The 23,803-nt window shown below is 40.7% G+C and overlaps 1 protein-coding gene across 2 annotated transcripts in view; it reads left to right on the top strand.

Moving 5' to 3' along the window:
- Positions 1-361: 361 nt before the first annotated feature.
- The window catches only part of LOC121959384 (protein TANC2-like), a 171,403-nt gene continuing 147,961 nt past the window's right edge, over positions 362-23,803 (top strand). For both annotated transcript variants that reach the window (XM_042508672.1, XM_042508673.1), the window contains exon 1: positions 362-478. The gene's annotated coding sequence lies outside the window, so the exon portion shown is untranslated. The remainder of the gene's footprint in view (positions 479-23,803) is intronic.

Consider the following 23,803-nt stretch of genomic DNA (forward strand, 5'->3'; position numbering starts at 1 on the left):
GGGCAGAGTGTTTAGAGGCTCTCTTCATCACAACTCTGAAAGCAGCACTTTATGTAAGATCCTCTCCCTGAAGAGGGTGACAACTGTCTACTGTCCCAGTCTGCCCTTCTACAACCCGCCCTTTTAGCCCCCACAGAAGCTGCTGTTTGCATCAGCAACCACTGTTTGTGTTCTCTGCTGGAAAAAGATCATCCACAGCGAACAGAGCGAACAGTGACAGTCCACTGCATTGACTCTCCACGCCACTGAGCCAGATGTCAAATTGCTTCTGCTACTTCTGCTGTGTGTCAATACAAGACTCTCTCAGTCCACTGCTCTCCTTGAGTTTAAGTTTTTTATGTCACTGTGGTTGGCTTTGTAGAGAACTGTTGGGTGCCCCCTCTGGAGAGGGATCGGGACTGTGGTTCAGCCCCAGCGAAATGTAGCGCCTCGCTGCCCTCAAAGCCGGATTTGGAGACCTGCCTGCTGTCTACTCATGGTGAGTCACCTCTCGAGTCTCATGCCACTTGAACCAGCATATACAGCAGGGACCTCTTTGGACCTATTGATGCATCACACCGAGGTCATCGTGTGGAGTAACAAAAGATTCATTGTAAACATCGTGTTTTGCAAGTGGGCCAAGGACAAGAATACTTTTACATTCTCTCACATTTGTTCTCTGACAAAGACTCATTGAAAGCACATTTGTTATTTGGGTGGTGATTCTTAACTTGCAGAACTTTAATGTTTGTTACTTTGCATGTTTTTCTGTTTTTTTTTCTTTTTAAGCCCTGAAATTCATACATTAGCCAAACAAACTTTAAAGAGACATTTTACCCCAAACTCAAAAATACATGTAATTACCTGTAGTGCTATTTATCAATCTAGATTGTTTTGGTGTGAGTTGCCGAGTATTGGAGATATATCAGCTGTAGAGATGGGGAAAAAAGCAATGAGCAACTTTGGAATATTTATAATGATAATAATTATATATTTAAATATTCATTATAATTTCTATAACTGTGTTAACAGTTAGTTAACTGTTAACTGTGTTAACTTTCAGGTCATTTTCTTATACGTTTTCCTAATTTATTGCTAATTTTGGAGTCATTTCTTTTTATTTTGATCATTGCCAGAAATCAAAGCAATTGGCCTAGGTTTCAACGGGTTAAACAATTCATGTAAAGATGTTTTGCATGGGTTCACTCACATTATAGTAAATGTACTTTTTTGTTTCATAATTTAGAAAAAAATTAATGCCCATCATCAAAAGAAGCTGTTAGCGTGAAGATATAAACTGACTAGAAATCACTTTAATTTTTCCCATTTGCTATTTTCCTAAATTAATTTTTGCTTTGTCATTATTCAGGATAATTAAAGAGACTTTTTTTGGTCAGCTAATGTCCTGACAAACTGCTAACTACTGGACCTTGGAGAACGGACCTTTTACACGTACCTAATAGTGATGCATCTTTCTGGCAGAGGGGAGTGTGGACAGCACAATAACTCTCGCTGTTTATCCAGGAAAACTCTATCATCAGAAAATAGATTCAGGTTGCCTGTTTCAATTTTCATTGTGAATTTTCACAATACGTGCAGCAGAGGTGCTGTCATCTCTTCAAGAAGCTGTCTGTCAAAAATAGTCTTATTTTAAAGTCCTCAGTACTGATCGATGCGCCGGCTTAAAGCCATGTGTAATTACTCTGTGACTGGCCAGCCATGAAATTGTTGTTTGGCTCTGAAATAGATCCAAAGTCATTTTGTAAGAAGTTGTTTGGGGTTTTTTTTTAGAGCAAAGGCCTCAATCAGAATGAATATAACCACGGCAGCGTCAGGAGTTGGTCAGATAATTTGCCCGGCAATAAAAGAGTGACCTCTGCAGCCTCATTACAAGAGTCTAACATTCACACACGTGTTATGTCTGTAGTCTGCTTCAAGTGTTGGTCTGAAGATGAACAACTTCTGTCAGCTGTTAAAGGGAGTGTGGCGCTGCCCGGCTGCAGAGCGGTATGCAGAGTGACAGTCGCTGGCTCACATGCATGCAGCTGTGGCCTGCGAGATGCGGGCCGGCAAATGGAGTGGAAGAGCAGTCCCATTAAACCCTGACTCTCCTCTGAGAAGGGGGCTAACAGCTCTGAACGCCGGCCTCTTGCTCCCTGGCAGAAAGTGCTGACACAAATTTCTGTCTGACTAAAATGTCTTCTGACCGCATGACACTGGCTCTTTTCTTTCTTGGAGATTCCGCGGCCGTAAAGCCGGCGCTGCACAAAAGAGACACAGTCTGCGAGCGCCGCTTAGGAGGTGGCATAAATTATAATCACACCATAAACTGGCGCAAAGGTCTGCATTACTCACATTTTCGAGAGTGAGGAAGGGATTTCTTTGTTTGAGCAGTTAATTGGGTTTATGTGCGTGAACATTTTTCATCTCCTGCGCATTACACATCCTGGGAAACAAATTAATTTTGTTCTGCAAGCCTCTCTTGTTAAGCAGCTTCACATATATACAGTATGTTCTTCGACATCAACCCAAAGATGCACAAATCCAGTTATTTGAAACAAGGCTGCCTTGTCCCTTTTGGCATGCAAGCATGGATGTGTCAGTTTGTGATTGACGGGGCATGGCTCCTGTGTTGGTCACTGGTGCGGAGATGAAACATGACAGTGTCTCCAGGCGCATTAAGCGCTGGATTCTAGTCCTCCAATTGTGCATGTCATCAAATGTGGAAACTTTTAGTGCTGGTTTGCAGTATTTTGAGGCCTTGGCACAGGCGATAGCCGTGGCCTGAGGCTTTATGTTTTTGTCTGTCTGTATGTACGTCCCATTTTCTTGAGCCTGAAATCTAAAAAACACCTTGAGGGAATTTCTTCAAATTTAGCACAAACATCCACTTAGACTCAAGGATTATCTCACTAGAATTTAGTGATCATAGGTCAAAGGTCAAGGTCACTGTGACTGTAGTGATATACAGGTTTTAAGGCATACCGTGATATAACAGTTGATGATTATCAATGAACCATGTACATTTACTAATCTACAACGTTGAAATATTGTAATGTCACTATTTACGCTCACATTCACACATACGGGCAATCTAGAGTCACCTATCAACCAACATTTCTTTGAACTGTGGGAGGAAGCTGAAGAAAACCCACGCCGACCCAGGGAGAACATGCAAACTCCACATAGAAGGGTCCGCCCAACCATGGTCCGAAACCCGCCCACTCAGGAATTATTAAGGCACCGGTACCGTTTTAAAAGTATCGTTTTGGCACCACTATCAGAAAAAAAACAAACGATAGTTTGTTTTCACGGACATGGATGTAAACTGTAACTCGGTGCGTGGAGGCATACAACCGCATGATGGTAATTCTAGTTTCCAACATAGAGAAGCTGTACTTTCTTTATTCCTTGTGTTCCAGTTACAGTAAAATAGCTGCATTCATAAGCTTTGGTCTGATTAGTCAGGCTTTGACCAATTGGACGCTTTGGGCTGTAAATCTCTGCCGAGTGCTGGAGGGGACGATGATCAGAGTGATCAGTGTTGTCAAGTCGTTGACGGGGGATCAGAAGAAGACGGTCGCTCCCCAGTGGGGGTGTGTGGGTGGTTAGCTGCAGCCCACAGCTATTGGAGGGGAGCTGTGTCAAATCTGACACACTGAAACCCACAAACGCCGACACTGACAGCCAGTTGTGACGAAAACCAATTTACAGGCAGGAGAAATTCTGTTTGAGGTGTGGGGGAGCTGTCCTCCCTGGCTTGATCTGGTTGCTTTTAGTCATCCATGTATGGTGGTAGCTAGTTTCTCTTTGGGCTCCGTTTGGACTTGTTACAAATCAGAAGATTTGGAGCAGATGAAACAAGAGTTTATTTTCTCCAAGCAGCTGGAATGTACAGGAACATGATGCAGGTAGATGATAAAGGCTGAGGAATGCTTGAGAACCGATGTGGCGGCTCTGTTGTTGTGCAGTGGCCAATGTAAAACACTCAGACAGAGCTTGGCGGGGAACACGTGTGACACATAGGAGAAAACTTTCACCCACGGAGACCTCGGGCTCAATTCCTGGTAGGGCTACCTCTGGCTTAGTCATGCATTCCAGCAAATGCTGTCGGGAGTTTAATGGGAAGCCAGTGAGGGATTATGTTCTTGTCACTACACTCCAGTCTGAACACACAGGGGTGGGATCCAGAGTGAGTGTTATGTCGACGTTCCTGTAAAGTAAGTAGTGGCTTGTTTCAAGGTTTACTATGCAGGAGTTGTTGGGTGCTCTAAACACAACATTCTCAACACCTCGTTACACAGCTTGTACATATACTGCGAGATAATGTACTATTGTGGGAATGGCAATGTTGTATCAATACACAGACACCATTTAAAAAAAAAAGAAGAAAAAAGATAACATAAATTAATAAATTGCAATTGCAAATTAAACTTTTGGTAGCCTACTGGAATAATAAAAAATACTAATGGTGACCAAAATGTTACAATTGGCTTTTATTAACTTAATAAAACACTGTGAAATAGTGACAGCTTTTTGCCTTTGCAAGAGACAGGACCCAACTTTCACTCAAAGTGTTAACGCCCTTATTTATAGATGACTTTTATAAAAATTCAGTTCCAATTTAATTAAATTCAGCTACACCACCAATAACTTACTTTACTTCTTTACTTCTGAAGAGTCTATACAATGTTATTTTTTTGTGAAAATCCTGCATAATACACCTAAAAAAGAACAGTTCTACAGTGTCTCACAGCTTCAATGCATTTAGCTACAAGCTACTCTAATGTCATTAAAACATTTCAAGCTTATGGTTTTGACACTGGACACATTGGTTAGCCTTGGTCTCTAGGACGGGAGGCAGAGATTTGCTTTTTCAGGGCGAAATATTGAAAGCTGCACTATGACAGGGCTTTAAGAGGCTTTTTATGCTGTTTGTTATATATGGAGAACTTAGTATTTGTCTTGTCAGTAGCTGTATGATTTTGTTTCCATTTGCAGATGAACATGCAGAGTGCCTTATAAGTTTGCCGTTGCCAATGCTCATAAAAGTTTTTTTTTTTAGCTACAAACCTTCAGTTTAACAACAGGCTTCAATTGTCCAACTTAAAGCCATGTCATTAACAATAATGCTGCCTGGCTTCCTGTAGTCTCGTAATGGACTGTAAAGTCCACAGTGAACTATCCAGGCTGCAAACACAGGAAATGAAAGACACAGAAATCAGTGTGTGATAATTCACAGTTTGAGATATAACACGGTGTGAAAAGCAAATCTGTGTTGCAGGTTTAGACTGAGCTAGACCACAATTTCTTTGACATACTTTTCTTGTTTCTCTTTCATGAATAATAATTGTGACGGTGGAAAGATTCGGCCCAGTTGCTGTGAATTAATTTTTATGCGGTCAAAAACTGGTACTTTTATTCTGCCACTCTGCTCATAAACCCTGTTGAATAAATTTCAGGACTGCAGATTTGGCCTAAAAATCAACATCTATTCAGTCCCTGGACTAACCAAACCTCAATTTGTTGCAATTTACATAATGCAACAACTTGTCTCTTTTAAATGGACATATTAAAGGTGTAAAGTGGGACTGAAATCTAAAGAAATTCATAGCGTCCTACAATATATTGCAAACTATTAGGATATTTTACATTCAGCCTCATTCTGCCAAGTCAATCACGTTTTCCTCATCTCCATCACAGTATTTAGCATAATTAATGAGCGCATGGGATTGCAAGAATGCCGCCGACGCAGAGGTAAACAGAGACATCCAGCTATCATCTGGGTTTTTCAGGGAATTCTTTAAAGTGCTGATCCTGTGGGACCATGTATGCACAGGTTTGTTCAAAATCAGCTCCTCCCCTCTCATCTCTGCCAGCCGTCATTGACAGCTGGGCCCGGCAAACAGCTGCCTCCCCCTCCCCCAGAATCTAATACGTTCAAAACAAAAAGAGCTGCCTGCAAGTGGGCTATGTAGGAGAGAAAATTACTTTGTAAAGCCACAGTGAATTTGTGGGTGGTCCCTGGTTTAGAGCTGCTGTCAGTTGTTTTCTTAATTAATCGATTAATCGTTTTGTTTGGGGAGGGAGGGGCAATTACAGTTTCCCGCAGCCTAAGATGACCTTTTCAAATAGCTTGTTTTAGGGGGAGACAAAATTTTGCTTCCATAACATGTCTTCTTTTAGACTTGTGGAAAGAAAATGGAAAGAAAGAAAATGCCTCATTTGCGTATTTGAACATATAATCTCAAAAAAACGTATAGTACAAAAAATACTTGTCTTACTCTAAGTAATCAACGGGAGAAGTTTCATGGTGATACCTGTTAGTTAATTTGTTTTACCCCAATTATTTTTTTGTGTAATATTGCATTAAATTTAACTATACATATTTTTCCTCATACACTTCAGTTGCAGATATATAAAACAAATATTCCAGTTTTATTCAGCTGTATATTCTGGAAGCTTTTACTGAAGGGTTTGTTCATCTGTCATTCATAGCCTGATTTATAAAACATATGATTCCTAAAACCATGACAAAAATGGATGTTTTATGGCTGTTGACAGTATTTTCTGTTTGATTGAGTAGTATAAAGTTAAATCCAAAATCCCCTCTGTTAAAACCATTTACTCTAATATTGCAACAAAATGAAAGAAGTTTGAAGATGACTTCATGTTAAGAGTTTTGTTCTGTAAATACATGCAAATCAGCATATATATCTTATTAGATAAGTCTAATTTTAGAAAATCCTAGAAATGTCCTCATCTTCTTGAAATGTCCTGAAATCTGAGAAACGTCCTAAAATTCTAGAAACATGTATGGGGTGACTGTGATTGGCCCCTGGCCACCAGTAATTTTTCAAAAGTGGCCCCTAAGCAAAGCAAGTTGAATATCCCTTACCTACAGTATAAACTGGCTACTGCATAATCTATACCAGCTAACGACTCTGATTAATTAAATATGCATGCTTGTGCATCAGTAATTTTGGCTAGTTCTCTTTTCCAATTCTATCCTTTCTCCTCAATCCCTCCCCACGGCCTCACTGTTTTTGCACTATTTACTCTCAGTGTGTGTAAGGCTGACACATTCTATCTCAAGAGGGCAATCGCACCTAGCCTTTTTCTTTTGCTGACGCTGGCAAGGCCTGGCTCAGCCTGCTAATGTGGACGGCAGAGGGCCAGACGAAAGGCAGACTCATCTGTCGGCTTGTGACCTTCAGCAAAAGTGGGGAAGGACTGGAGGTGACCCTGCATGTTCCTGTCTACATTATATCTTCACACCCACGACTGATGTTTTTTTTTACTGAACCTGGCAGAGAACTCAGTCGTATTGGTCACTTAATCATCTCCTGTCTGATCGGCAGGTGCACATGTGTGAGGACACTCACATGTACACACAGACACGTGTCTTCTGAAAGACACATGTTCTGCAGACATCATCACCCAGGAGAGGTCCCAGTACTCCTGTAAAGAATACACAACCATGTCTAAAGAGATAGTTCAGCTCTTTTGAAGTGAGGTTGTATGAGTTACTCGTCCTAATAATGCCCTAGGTCATCCGTTTTGTACGTTGAGGAGCAGCCTGCCAAATTACGCTCGTGCATTGTTTTTTTTTCAAAATAAACTTCTCTTTTCACACAAAAAATGTACAGATTCGAGTCATTAAATGCACACAGTCTCTTTTAGAACATAGTAAAAAAACTTGGTTTTAGGTGTTTACTTTTATGATTTAAGCAACAAAACCTCTGTTGGGGCGCCCATTGGCTCTTATGGTAGAGTGAGCGCCCCATGTACAGAGGCTATGTCTTTGCTGCAGCAGCCACGGGTTTGATTCCGGCCACAGGCCTTTGTTGCATGTCATCCCCTCTCTTTCCCCCTTTACACAAATATCTGTCCTATCTAATAACGACAAAAAGCCCTAAAAACAAAACAAAAAAACTGTAATAATTGTCCAGTGCAACTAATACAGCTTTAGAAAGGTGCCCTTGGCGTCAATATCTCAAGCCCATGGGTGCTGACCAAGCATCTGTATTTGACAAGTTTGGAGTGAGATCGATTTGATCGCTTAGCTTCTGTGTCAGTGCAGCCGACTGACATCTACACTGACCATGGACAAGTTCCTCATACAACCCCACTAAAAAAACAACCCTGCAAAAAATCTGCACTTCCCCTTTAAGTTAAATAAAAAAAAAACTTGACAGAATGAAGGTGCCCTTTCTTGTAAGTGTATCTCATTAAAATTCTTAGCAGAGCCTCATCAACACAATGCTCTGCATTACTTATAATAACACCAGACAAATAATTGCAATGAGACATGAAAACAATCAAAGTCACTTAATGAAATGACTTATGATAAGTATGTTTCAATTAAAACGCACCGCTGCCAAAGTGAAAGCAGTGTGGATGATTGCCAACATCTGTGTGAGCGACTTAAAATCGTCTCCGCGCTCTCTCCTTCCAAATTTATTTAAAGCCAAGCTCGTGGTGGTACTACACGAGTGTGGGAGTAAACTGCAGCTCCATCACTACGCACCCGAGCCTCATGATTGACACACTGTGCAATGGCGGCTGGAATCTAACAGACATTTATTGGTGGTCATCAATTCGCCATCAGAGGTCAGTGGCCAGCTAACGCGCTAATTGGGTCTCCGTTTCCCGTTGTCCTGTCGGCGCTTTCAATCAAACGTCAGTCCAGGCCTGACAGCAATCTGGCGGTGGGCTGAACTGGAAGAGCAAGTAATTTAAGATGTTTTCTCCTTCCCGCCCACGGTCCCCTCTATCCTTTTGTACTGTCTCTTCAGATCCAGATTCATAGTCACAAATAGCAACCCTGACTGTATCATTGCCCTTGTGAGGCGCTCTAATGTGCTCTTTTCTTTATGGTGTCGGAATTAAAAGAGTCTGAATATTTCTAAAGCTGGTGACAAAACTGTCGTATTTGTAATGATAAATCTGAAGTTGGTTATAGAACGAAATCCTTTTTTTTTTCTACATAAAAAAAAACAGCAGTACAATACATTCCTGGAACCTGCCAGTGCCTCATTTTCACCGTTATATTAAGTCATTAGCAGCCTAAAGGCATACACATCTCCCGCCCATGGACGAGATGAAAGGAGATTAGAGAGGTGAAGCTAATTCACAGTGGACAATGAAGTTCTTCACACAGCGATGATGGTGCTCCTACAGGACTGAACCAATATATAATTTATCTGGAAACAGATTCATCTCCTCTCTCAGTTCAGCGGGCCTCTGTTTCAGTGCGTTTATTTCCATGCCCGTGTAATTCACAGACTTATTTCCCCAGATACGAACCGAACCAGCTGTCAACAATCACTTGTGACAATTGGACCTGTTTTCCAGTTTTATTTATGAGTGTGGAAGGCCCATTTGATGGCAGAATCTCATTTGGTCAGCACCAAATGCCATTATCAGAACCGTTTTGACATACCTAACCACTCCGTCTCTCTCTGTCTTTCTCTTCACCTGTTTGCAGCGTCTTATTGATCTGTTCTGTTCTTGTCCTGCGGTTTTGAAACTGAACCCACCCTTTGAATGTCTGAGGACACTCCACCTTTGGGGTATTCTGGGTACATGGACTCCTTGTGGCTTTTCTTGACGTCAGTGTAGATTCATAAATAGAAAGCAAGATCACACAATCTTTTTTTAGAGGAAATTTAACCCTCTTTCACCTTTACCTGACTGGCAGTCGGACAGACTACTTCTGTTGTCTTACAAAGAAGAGGCAATATCTAAATGCCTATGAAATCCTGTCACAAAATTGCAATTAGGTGGGTTTTGATTAACCCACAAGTTGCCTACATCGCCTTTGAATGGAAATAATGGTGCTGTGGCTGCATTAGACATAAACCTGCTGATGTTTTGAACATCCATCGCCATGCTTCTAGGAATGTTATTGCGAGAGGAGAAGTCACATAACATCACTCAGTGGAAACAGTCATCTTGCAATTGTCTTGCAAATCACCCGACGCTGGGATACAAGCCCTTGTTCAATGATGATGTCCCAGAGAGGTGGGGTCACTCTGCTAGGGTTTAAAGAACTGAGTGTAGGAGTCAACAGCTGCAGTTTTGAGCTCCCTTGTCCTTCGTCTGGCTGGTTACAAAACCAAATTTTGACAGTTATCCTCATCGTTGTACACATTTTCCAGTTTCTACCTCTGCAACAAAGAATTGTATGACAGCTCTTTGCTTCTGACAAACCTCAAGAGCAGTGGCCATGTTGAACATTGCTGAAATTCCTGAAAACAACAGAGTTTATTTAATTATCTCATGAAGACCCATACAGAAATGTGTGTACTAAATTTGGTTGAAAAAATCTCTGCTTGCAATTGAGATGGGGACATTACTTTTTGAACTCCCCTTTTATCTTGTCTTTTCCCCAGTGTGTGCCCTGAAGACCAGCTAAACTTGCCTACTTTACACTAGCCGCTTTTAGACAGAGATCGCGCAACATAGTCCCCCCTTTATATGCCCCCTGCATTTTTACACAGAACCATTTGACTGCAGCATAATTTCCCTCCAGTGTGTGATTATACACTGCATCACGGCATCCCACAATCAGAGGAGGCATGACAGGCGTGATGTTTAACGCACGAGCATCCGCCTCTAGCATGACATAAAACATATGCATCAAACCTCACATTATAAACAATAACAAAGACATAACATGTCAATCACAATCATTTACCTTTTCTGTTATATGGCGGCTGATCTCGTCTTCTGCTCGGAGGGTAAGGAGCTCCTGAACCTCATAGTTGTCCAAATTTGTAGACATTTACAGCTGCTGTTCTTCTTCTTCTTTGTACTAGCCGCTATGCTAACAGCTGCTTTTTAAATCTCCTGCGATGGGTCACACACATAAATATGTCGTCAAAACCTCACACCCATGCCGCCCATGGTTATGACTTTTCAGCTTTGCATCTTACACAGACCTTGGGGCTGTTACTACCTCTATTCCCAGCTCAGAGGCGAGACCACTCTGTCCTCCCTTTCCATGACTGGATGTAATATACAGAACAGCAAGGTGGCATAATGGTGTGATATTCCCGCTTTGAACTGGCAGTGTAAATGTGGCTACTGTCACTGCCACTTTCGGTAAAACCCACTAAACAGCAAGTCGAAGGCACTGATTGGCTTGTTGCATTGCTGCATTGCATCACAAGATTTTACCCACAAGCAGCAATGCAGGATGAAGTTTTGCAATTATGGTAAAGCTTTGCCTTTCGGTTTGCAGTTTATTTAAGCTGCAAACGTCTATTGGAAGGTTTGGAAATGATCCCACACAGCTGCAGAGTCTCTCCTCTAGTGTCTGTTTAAGTTCATTTCAAACGAGGACTTTTGTAACTCTTGTTGATTCATGAAGAAAACCAAACCAGGAGTCTCCCTGTGGCTTTACTCCACTCGGAAGCCATGCTAAGCCTATCAACCACTCAGCTGCACTTGATACACAACAGCCCCAGGCAGGGAAGTATAAGACTCAATCTGCCTCTGCTGCTTAGAGATACAAAGTTACTACAAGCCCTCAACAGGCCCCTGGCTGAGTGTTGTGTGGTCAAGCATTTTAAGGAAATGAACTGAACTGGGACGCTCACATGAACATGAAATAAGAGCAAGTGGGAGCGTGTGCTGGTTGGTTATTTAGTGCTTCCCTTGAAGTGGCCAAATCAGCCTGTTTTGGTATCATCAGAGGGGCTGGTGGTGTCAGGCAGAACTGACAGCGCGGAGGGAAGGAGTGGCAGTTACGATTCTGTGTGAAAGCAGCTTCAGGCTGGCAACAGATCCGTGTGACAGCTGAGCCAGGACAAGATGTGTGGGGATGTTATGAGAAGTTATCACAGCCATTTTATGCTTGAATTTAGAGCGAGGAAAAAGGATTCACACCTCTTTGAGTTTCCGTTTTTTAACACTGAATCACACTGAATACAGTTACGAATATTTGACGCTGATCAACCAAGGTGTCCTTAGAGGAATATCTCACCTACAAAATGATGATTTGTGTATCAGTTGTTTACCCCATGCTGCGTTGAATTTGTGAAGAAAACTTTGTTTTTCTCGCATGCCTTCATGGTGAATTAGAGTCCAAATATGGAGATAATTCTTGATGAACTTAATGAAGATTAAAACAGGACAGTGTTACACAACAGCAAAACCTCTAAAAACAGTTTAAAGACTCTAACACAACTACTGCAGTATAATCCAAGTCTCATTTATCCAGTCAGCTCAGAACTTCACAAACATATGTATTTTCACTAAACCATATGCATCTAATGTATACTAATTGTGTGAGTGGGTAAGTGTGTGCTTTTGAACTCTGCTCTAGCACTCCATAGAGGAGAGTTACTGCAGAGTTACTCTGTTTTAGGGTATAATCTTAGCAGGAAACGCAGTGATGGCTCAGTAGAAAACAGCCATTTTTCTTGGCACTATTCTCACTGGAAAAACAGCCACAGGTTGCTAAAGAAACAACCACATTGGTAGCCAGAAATCCACCAGAAAAATGACCAAAGGTTGCTTAAAAAAACACCTGTGCTGGGTGGCTATAAAACTGCAATGAGTTTCTAAAAACATCCACATTTTGTGGCTAAAAAACACTTGAAAAACACCACAGCTTACTATAAAACAGCCACATTTGGTGGCTAAAGAGGTGCTAGAAAAACTGCCATGGGTAACTAATAAACACCCATTTTGGTGTCTATAAAGTCACCAGAAAAAGATCTACAGGTCCCAAAGAAAAACAATAATTTGGTGGCTAAAAAGCTGCCTGAAAAACAGTCAAGAGTGGCGATAAATACCTAAATTGGGTGGCTAAAAAACTGCTGGAAACACAGCCATGGGTTGCTAAGAAACACCCACACATTGTAGCTAAAATTATTGTTAAATGCATGTATTCGGTAAGTACTGAGCATACGACTATATAAGTGAACCTTGGATTGTACTGCACGAGTCTTCAAATACACAGTTTAAGGGGCACAATCATGGCAGCAAATGCAGCAATGTCACTTTAAAGAATAACCAATACTGTTGCAATATCCCTACTGGAAAAACAGCCACAGGTTGCCAAAAATGCCCACATCTAGTGGCTAAAAAACCTTTGGAAACAGAACAATGACTCGCTAAAAAACATCCATACTGTGTTGCTTGTTGGTCTCAAACAGCTTCTGCCTAGGTGTCACACCATCCTCCACTTCCAAAACATTGATATGATATAGAGTATATAAAACCTGTAAATCTAGCATACTTGCCAACTTTTTCTTCTGGCGGCTGGTCTGCTTTTTAAGACCAAGCTTCATGATTAAATGGAACAAGAAACACTTTATCAAGCCAAGTCCCTTTGCACCGAGCTACTGCTGCCCCATACCCAGTTTAAGGTTGTTGTCATGTCAGCTGATGTGTTTTAGTTTCTAATATTCCCAGGAAAATCTTCAGTTTAATTGCAAATTTTCATCATAATTAGCATGAACCATTTGACACAGCAGGTCTGAAGCTTTAGGGGCCCCTGAAGTACTGAGCCGTGGGGCAGACGCCTGTTTTACCCTGTTGTTAATCCAAAATGTTGTGTGCTGACTATTGTCGCCAGCCAATTACCTGTGCCTTCTAATAAACACAATCCAGAGGCACAGCTACCACAAATCAAATCCAGCGTCTCTGCAGTGGTGAATTTCCCCCTGCTCCACCTGTGTGCCCCGTAGGCCCACCTTTACTGTTAATCAGTGTCAAATTAAGCTCAATTACGCTCACTGTGATTTAGTGTTGTTAAACACTATAACAAGACATGAGGGGTGAATACTTCAAAGGTTTTAAAGCTCAACTCAAAGGGTAACTTTTTCAACCTGTACCACATTTCCCCATGCTTTTGTGTCTATGTGATTGATGGGAACAGCAATTTTTGTAACAGGTCCAGTATTGAATGAGAGTGCTGCAGCTGGACCGGCTAAACAAGCTGCAGTGTAAACACTCAGAGCAAATGTGCACCATCACTATTATTTAAAAGTGTTTGTTTTGCCTCTGACTGGCTCAATGTTATTTTAAATGTCTGACAATTTATGAAAAGGATCTCTACAAAGATTGACCTTTTAAAATCCTTTTCGTTTAGCTAGAAACGGCCTCAAATTGCCGTCGTCAAACCCACCAGACTCCATTTAAATGAATGTTAATTTTAGCTTGTAAAAAGGCAGTATATTTTCACACCTAATTGGGTGAATTATTAATGGTTTATTTGAACCAAAACAGAGTTTGGGATTATTGGGACAGTGGAGCAATGCACAGATAGATTTGTGAGTTGTTTTTTTAGTCTCTTTAGCCCTTTAAAACCTGAGCAATTTGGCTTGATTTCTTTCAAAAAACACGAAGACGGCAATGAGCAACTTAAAAAGAAATTTCTCAAAATCAGCAAGAAATTTGTAAAGAAATAAAAAGTTACAAGTAAATGACCTGAAAATTTGCCAAGCAGTGCAATCTCACATGCAGAATAAAAGCAAAAAAAAAGTCCAGACAACCGCCCAGAAATACCAGATGTTCCCCACTTTTGTTGGTAAACTAAATAGATGCTTTAATAATAATGCTATATGTTCACTGTCTTCCATGTGTTCCACTCTAAAAAGAGTTATTTATCTTTTCAGCATTTGAGGTAAACAATCTAGTCTAAAAGTCATATTTTATGTAACAGTAAACCTTTGGGCAAAACAAAATGGTCCTTTAATTGTGGTTGTTAGAAAATTGGTCTTAAACTTAATTTGGCGTGGCATTAAAGAAGTCTTACAAAGTCTTAAATCTATCTTGCCTTAAGCTGAAGGAACCCTGCGTTAGTCATCTGAATACAAAAACATGAGAAAATAGAGTCCAGGTTGCCAAAGTTGCCCTTTAACTTAATAGAAATCATAATACGTTAACCCTATGGCTCTGTTGTCTCATGGTGTCCGATTACAGCAAATAAAATCTGAGACTACATCCATCAAATGCCACTTACAGTACACATGAGTGAAGTGAAAGGGACCAGAAGATGCTACAGGACCTCAGCCTATTTAATTCTTAAGAATTTAATTTCAGTGCCCGCCAGGACCAGAGACACCGGCTGATTTTTAAATGCCTCCATCTCGATGCAAATGTGAGCTCCTGCCAATGTTGATTACTTGCCGTCAGTGGCCCTCTGCAGAGTGACCTTCCCTCCTTGTGTCACGACTCTATTTGCCCCTTTAAGCTGCCTGTCAAACACTGAACTATTCTTCTTCCCGGAGCTGTGGTCTATTTGTTTGAACAGGATCGGGAAAGCGGGAGGCATACAAATGGCTGCCTGTGAGAGGATTTATGCAAAACAAAATTTCCTGTGTATTTCGCAGGCTCCATGATGGGCATGTCCATGTCATATGTCAGCAGCAGAGATGAAAGGCTATTATTTAGATTAGGGTTAGATTTATCATTTCATTAATACAACTGCTGGCACCTCTTGCTCTGACTGTCGATGCAGACGGTGCAGCAGCACTTCAAACGGCCAGCAGGTGTAGCAGTGAGGTCTCTGCATGGAGAGGAGGAGGATGCGGAGCTGCAGTCAGTGGGACTAATCGAAATGTCTCATTAAAACCACACGTCTCTCCGGGCAACATTTAACACAGTGTGTGACCTTTAACATCATCATCCAGCTTCATTTGTTGTTAACTTTAAAGATCACTCTCTTATGTGTTAACCTGGGTCATGATATATCAGTACAGGAGTCTCAATACTTCAAAATCACAATTAAGAATATTATACAGCTAGTTCCTCCTCGGGTATCTGTCCTCTCTCTACCTGCTGTGATGCAAAGTTTAGAGAGACTTCAGATTATTTAATCTGCCCAAAGTTCCTCAACATTATTCTTGAAAAAAACATTTTTGAATTATGTTACTTCACCTCAATTGCCAAATGATAAAAAAAATGCCCATTCTGTTTACGACATAGGCCTTTAATTTCATTTACTAAACAAATTTAACCCTTTAAAACCTGGAATGACATCGGTTTTCTTGTGCTGCATTCGTACGCCTTTCACATGCATTTAAACCTTTGAAACCTGAGATTTTTTTTTTCTTAGACAACATGGCTAAAAGGTATAAGCAACTCGGCAGGAGAAGTTCCAAAATTTTCAAGGAAAGCTGTGGACAGACAGATTCACACACCTGGCAGAGATTGTAAATGTGACATTAAGAAATAAATGTAGTCCTTTTCAAAAACAAATGGACCCCTATTTATTCATTTCATAACATTGACTCATTTATATCTCTTTATAGTCAAAAATAAAAGGAGTACAGGAAGTGGAAATATATTTCACCTTTAATTACATGCCATAATTAAATTAATTTAATGATTTGAAGGCACAACAATTGAATTGCCAATGAACATTTAGTTAGAAAATACAACATTTACGCAATTTTAACATGACTTCCTTCTGTCCGAATACAGAGCAAATCATTTTGTTGGTTGAACAGATGCAGTCAGAGATAATGACGTCTCTGTGCACCTCATTCAATGCCGCTCATCCACACAGTCTTGTTTTTATTGTTCACAGCAGCGACAGAGCAGTGAGGGAGCATTAAAGTAGCACATTCGCAACATATTAAAATCTGCTGCTCGTCTGCTGTTGTCATTTCGGTGTCTGCGGGGAAAAAACATCATTAATCACTGACAAATGCCAACATTCACACTGTCTGCAGTTAAAGAGATTATGAAGAAGACTTGCAACTGAACTTTAAAAAGCTGTGGTCATGCAGCTCAGAGAGAATAAATAGGTTTTGTGCATTTAGATGATTTATTTCCCTCCTCAATCAGGCGAGGGGGATTTTCTACACCTGCCTACATGGCTCACAGTGTTTCGTCCCGTTATTTGCTCTTGCCCAGACATCCACTAAAACAAACAGGGGAAAATAAAAGGCCATGAATAACGTCCTCCTTCGTTTGGCTTTCTTTGACTCTGATAAAGGTTGACGCGTTATTTCAGTCGCTTCCTTTGAGTGGATCTGAACGAGAGAGGGTGAGGGAGGTCTAAGCTGGTGTAAACTGGGCACAGATTTGGTAATGAAAATGTGTGCCAGTTGGCCTGTGTAGGAGGACTTCTGTTTCCCCACAGGGAGATGACACAAGCAAAGCGCATAATAATTCACTTGGCTATGTATGTGGGTTGTGTTACAGAAGACACATCAAGCCCAACTTTGCTTAAGTGGTGTTGACTTAAATAAACTGACAGCAAGAGGGACACATATATTTTATTGCTACAACTTGTCTAACTTTGAAAGGTCAGAGAAGCAGTATTATCCAAGTTTACAGCAAAGAGATGGAAATATTTTATGTGAAAGTGTCACTTTCAGGTGCTCTGGGGAACCTGAAACCTGTGCCAAATGTTGCCTCTGCTCTTCAGCATTGAACTCTGAAAGCTTGCGGTCGCAGATGGCGTGCTGACACGAGGTCTGAGTTACAGCTCGTGTGTCACTAGAGTGTAGAGAAGTTACTGGTTTTCAGTTTGTGATGGTCACATAGTATCTGAGTGACGTTCACAGCTTTAGAGTTGCAGAGCAGGAGAAGTTAATTCCAGGAGTCCTGTTCATTTTCTGCACAGTCTTTTTTTTTTTTTTTTAGAAATATACCTTTATATCTTCCTTATATTGTAAATTAAGGAGCTTGTCCGAAAACTGTTTTATAAAACTTAAACAAGTACACTGACCTCAAACTGGATAGTTGTTCAAAAAGGTAACGCTAATCAATAGTAGCTGTGTTTATATGCTTTTTCTCAATCAGATTGAAATCAATCTGTTTGAAGATTTCGGGTCAACTATTCATATGGGATGTCTTCTAATACGTTCGGTGTTTACACACGGCGACGCATGTAAATGGAGCAGCTGTGTACATGCACAAAAAATGTATAAATATAGTAACTTGACAGGGCTGCCAACTCTCAAATTGACCATGAGACACACGCAACTGACACTTTTCACACACTCTCACGCCACAAGAGCATTTTCTCGCTTCTGATAGCAGCTAAGCGCTCTTTCCCTCTCCTCTCACACACTGCATCAGACTGATACACAGAATTTTATTTATTCTGGGTCAATTAAGATAACTGTGAAAAGAAAAATTGTTCTGAATGTGATACAACTTTGATTTGCGCCTCTGACTGTCTTCTCCTCCATAGCAAAGCCTGCTGAGGCTCATGGGTATCAGTATTTTGGAGACATGATTTCTCAGAAAGTTTTAAATAATTAAAACTGATAGTCATAACATAAACTTACAGGCATTATTTAATCATCCAGGAGACTCTTGTTGATTGTTGAGGGATATTAAAGATATAAACAATATATAAGATTTACAAATTCCATATTTTATAACAGCTGTCTTTCTTATAACAGATATCAAAATGACAACTGAAACAAAGGTATACTGTATTAGACTATTTTAGTGGAAGTGCCTTCCCATTTTTGGAAAAATGAAGCTTTTAGACTTTGGTGTGTGACAATACTCTTAAGTGTAATTTGAACTCACCTTATGTTCCTTACAGAACGAGTAATAAAAAGCTGAGGAGCTTTTAGACGGCAATCTCAGCCAACCTGAGATCCAGACCTGTCTCATCTGTGACAGATCGTACCCATACATGGTGCATCGTGATACAGATATCACCACCTTCCCCTGCAAAGCAATGAGTGCAGGGGCATTAATCTAGATTTATAAATAATCCATGGCGGGGCAGGAGTGAAACTTTGTTACCAGCAACCTTAAGTGGTTTCTGCATCGCCCTGTGCAGCTCTCACCTTGCGAGCCGGGGCCCTGACACTTCCCCTTATTGATATCAGTGTGATTTATGGAACTGTGCTCCCCTGGCCATCCTCAAACTGGAGATGGGCGTGTGATTTATCCCCATCTGATGCTGCAGGGTGTCTACTGCCGGCGAGATGAGGGAGGAGGCTCCGACTGAACAAGCCTCCAGCTTCAGCTCTGTTCTTTGAATGAGAATATTTTTTCTGCTCTGTTTTAGAGATTTACCTCTGCAGCTAGATTTAGTTTTAATGAACAGGTCCATCTGCCACTTTCTCCTCACGCCACTCTACACAAACCCAGAGGTGCCATGCTGTTGCTCCAGCGGCCCAATTTTCGTAAGCCCCATAAATATTAATAATAAGCTCATTTGTCAACACAGCATTGTTGACAAATGTAATATATCTGTGGTTTACAGAAGCGTACATGATACAGATAACGGGCTGACGCAGAAATGGGTTTTCAGTCCAATGGGACATTTTATGAACTAACAGGGTTTTGTAATTTTGGGCCGTTGCAGCAATGGGCAATCCCCAAACCTAAAAGCATCAGAGAAAGAAATGGAGGAAATCAATAAATTGCGGATGACTCAGCTTCAATTATACTGCTGTTTCAAGATAAATATTCTTCTTCCTCTGGAACTGTTCTTATTTGATTACGATCTGACATTCATGTTTTCCAGTCAGACGGCCGGATTTAACCATAATTGCTCCAAGAAACGTGTGTCCCTCAGGGCAAAGTCCATTTCTTCTCAAACTGTTGATGCTTCATTGTGCTGCGGCTGCTGAAGGATTTTCACCCAGGCAACAGGAATATTGAGCTATATTTCCTTCACGGATGACTCCTAATTACCAGTTTTAAGACTGATTCTTTTTATATCTTTTAGGAGATTTTACTCTGAAATTTCCCTAGTCACCCGCCTCTCTGAAAGATTAAATTTTATCGGCGACCACTGATGTGATGCTCTGTTGAATTTCCTTTCATCTCAATTTAAAACCTCCCCTTCCGTGTTATAGGTAATCACAGTAAGAGCACCCCAACGGGAAACTGTCCCCTCTAATTCTATGATTGTGTCTGCGTGGCTTCCTCCCAGATGAGTTTTAATTCGGAGGCCGGTGGTAACATGAGATAAATCCTATTGGACGCCCCAGTGACACTGGCCTTTGCCGTCTCTGGCCCCATTAAAGGATACTTTATTGATTGTAAATAAGCTTTGTAATTAATGGAGGGTCACGGCGGTTCTCCGTCCAGGCTCAGACTCAGAGGGGAACGTCTGCTGCCAGCTGGATCTGTTTTTATGTTTAAAAATTTAAACAGGGCTTAGTGATTAAAAGTTTAATTCATTCTACAGGAGGGCTGCAGCATGAGGAGACCAACACTCTTTGAAATAAAGGTGCCAAAAGTGTTCATCCTGAGGGGCTGAGGTTCTACCCAGAGCCATTTGTATAGCTCCTATAGTAACAAGCCTAAGAACCCTTTATGGTTCTAATTAGCACAGTTATTTCTAAGAGTGTAAGCTAATCCTCTAATATTCTCTACATTATGCCATGACGAAGCAATTCTTCAAGCAGGGCTTATAGCTAAACCTACATATTTAATGACTAAACCTCGTAATGCCATGCCAAGTTCACCCAGGTGTCTGTCGGGTCTCAGAAAGCATATTTTAGACTGATTTTATAGCGTTTAGTCAGCCTTCGTGACACTTACAAATGAATGTTATATTTTTCATCATGACAAACAAGTGTGCCGCTTCGGGGTGACCAGAGCAGATGAAAGTGTCTCATCACGCAGCGCTGGTGAATGTGCCTTTAAGTGGTTTTTAACACACTGCAAGGAGCATTACGCCCGAGCTTGTGGAAGAGCCTGAGATGGGCTGCATCCGCTTACGCACATTATCTGTGAGAGCATGCTGCTTCTTGGCTTCCCTTCACAAAGGCCGGTACACAGGGTCAGAGAGAGTGGGAATGAGAGATGTGTATGCTTACACCCTCAGATGAAACACTGCTTGTATACGGGTACATTTTTGTGCGTGTCTTCTCTATGGCGACCTGCAAGTCTGCATGTGTGTGTGTGCCTACTCAGTATCCTGTCCGCTAAGATTTCATACATTGATTGCCTCCTCTAGAAACAGACAGCAATATCTCTCCCTATTTTCTGCTCTGGCAGTTAGTAAACTGCCATAGCCGTGCCTGGTTAGCTCCTGCTATACATATTGAAGCAGATTTATCGGGCTCGACTGTGAAGTCCTCTGTATTTCATCCCAAGTCTTTTCAGCTGCTCTACAGAGAGCTGACATGCAGCTACAATATGCACTCACTGAGTCATGGCTTTTTAAGATTATGATTTAGTATTATAATCACAGAATGCCTTCTGGCCTGTGTGCTAACCAGACCAGACATAATAAGCTGCTCCCTGCTCATATTTTATGCTGAGGTGAAGTTTGCGGTGAGCTGCTTGGATACTTGCGTAGCTGCCCCCTGTGCAGCCTCGGCTGTATCTCAGGAGATGAGCATGCATGCCAATGAATCTGACCCGTGGTCACCTTACACTCTCTTACTACTGTCTACATCTTGTCCTAGGACGGCACAGTTCATACCAATGAATGGATTTTAGTCAGAGGGAAGGGCTTGCATGGTTCTATGTGATAAAAACCACTCCTCATTGCTGGAGCGTTTATTTAAAGGGTGTCTATTATGCTTTCTTTATTTTGTGTGTGTGTGTTGCATGCACTGCAACATGTAGTTACATGCTGAAATCAGGGAAATAAGCTGCTGATGTTGTTAATTTGTCCTTGATTTAATACCATATTCTTGTTGGAACATGTCCAGGAGAGAAGATTTTGGTTTAAAAGCCCCCTGCAACTACACTGCTATATGTTGCTACATGCCATTGTCAGGAAAACAAGTAATCTTGGTTTCCAAAGTTATTAATTCTCCTCGATTTCCAATTGTTTTTATTGGATTTTGAAGAGTTTGGTTTGAAAGTTTTTAGTGGTGATTTTGGCTTTTTTGGGAGGGTGGCTGAGAGAGACAGGTGCTAAAACAGAGCCCTCTCAGGTGTTCCAACAGTACATGAAAAATGTGGGGTTTTTTTGCACATTTAAGTAGAAACCTAGAATACAAGTATGAACCTGAAAATGAACATAATAAGACCCCTTTAAGCCAGGGTGCAAATTGTTAAGAAAAATATGCTTAATTCTTTGTTGAAGATAATTAATAGTGCAAAAATTGCTTCTTATTAATGAGCTTGGATTGTGAAAAAAATATTGGACTATTCCAGTCAGCCCACACCACGACATAGTCATTCATAGCATGTGTCATTGCTCATCCACCTTGAACTGCTGCTTTTGATGTGACTAATGCTTCTCATTTATCCCTCTGGTAGGTGTGAGGATCACTTGTGTCACTGTATCATAAAGCGGCTGTAATGATTGCTGCGATAACACTGGCTTTCAACTAGTTCTTTCCCACAGCCCAGGGGACCCAGCTAATCCAATTGAAGTTGACTATAGAGTTAACAGCTTTATCGCATGTTTGACAGATACATTTACAGTCAAGGATATTGCAAAGGTGATGCAAAAAAGAATAAAATATTATGTAGATTTTTAGACAAAGGGAAAAGCAGGTACATTTTAAGGCTTGCAGCAGCCTTAATATTAGTTCTACAAGCACTGTTATTTCGAATCATATAGCATGTGGTCTAACAGGAACAATATGCCATTATTTCTTGATTTAAATGATTTATTCCAGTTTCATCATTGTTATAGTGATACTATAATTGTTATACATACTAGCAAACATGGGCTGTTTCAACCTAGCTCTTCTATCTTTCAGTTATGGTTATCAAATACTCTTGAAAAAGTTGTTTAATGGAGACAGGATATTTTACAGTTTAACAGTAAAATTTATTGTCAAAAATGACATCTGTGCACTGAAACTGTTAACTTTGTTGGGAATTAATTCTAGATTTCTTTAAGCATCTTTTTCTGCATTCAGTTTGGTTACAAATAAACTTTTTGTACCGTCCAACATTTGTTACCAAAATATCTGTAAAGGCAAATTAGAATGAAAAAGGTCTCTGACGGTGCTGCTTAAACCATATTCAATGCTCACCAAATACCATTGCTTGGTCAGTGGCCCTACACATGATACTGTGACTCTGTAGGTACCCCTTCAGCATCAGTTTTGGATGTTGAAGGCTGGTGTGTCAATTTACGCTTGCTACATGCATTTTGTATTTTCAAAACATCTTTCCATTTTCACAGGTTACGGTCAATTTCTGCTCATCAAATACAGCATTTTTCTAAAGCGTACATAAAAAAAAACTTCTTTTTAGGGTTATTTCCTTAAGTTTAGGCAACAAAAGTTCATGGTTGGGTTTAGAAAAAACATAAGGGCTTGGCTTGACAAGTTTGGTTGTTACTTATGTCATCTAACGAGGTTAGATGACGTAAGTAAGTAAAGTCATTACTGCAGCATGCTGGACATAGTAACACACTACATTGTTATTGAAGTAACTCCATTGACTTTTGGTTTCACACGAGAAAGGAATAGTGGGCTGGCATATCAATATTGATCTGTGAACTGGCTCAGTAAACCTTTATTAACAAGAGACAAGTGGCCACATTGCTGCTTTGTTCTATTATTATAACACATTTTTCCGCCCTTTGTGGCACATGTAATTTAGCACACTTAATTAAGGAAAAATCTAAAATTAGAGATGTTTCATATGTTTTGGGGGTGTATTTGCCTAAAGCATCAGATAACTCACTTGCCAAGACAATCATATCTGGTGCTGATAACACATTTGTAATAGACAGGCCTGTAGGATGGTCTGAGGGTTCTCTTTATTTCACCAGAGAATAGCTGCATCAGGATATGAGCCAAAAGAAGAGAAAAAAAAGTCAGCCTTTCCTCGAGGACCCACTGATTTAAGTCGGGGCTCATTTTTTATTTAGTGGAAAGTGTCACAATGGCTGGATGACACTCACTGCTCAGCAAATGAGGTCAAAAATATTCATATTTATTGTCAGTGATCCTTT

This window comes from Plectropomus leopardus, chromosome 19 (genome assembly GCF_008729295.1).
Source record: "Plectropomus leopardus isolate mb chromosome 19, YSFRI_Pleo_2.0, whole genome shotgun sequence".
Classification (NCBI taxonomy): Eukaryota; Metazoa; Chordata; class Actinopteri; order Perciformes; family Serranidae; genus Plectropomus; species Plectropomus leopardus.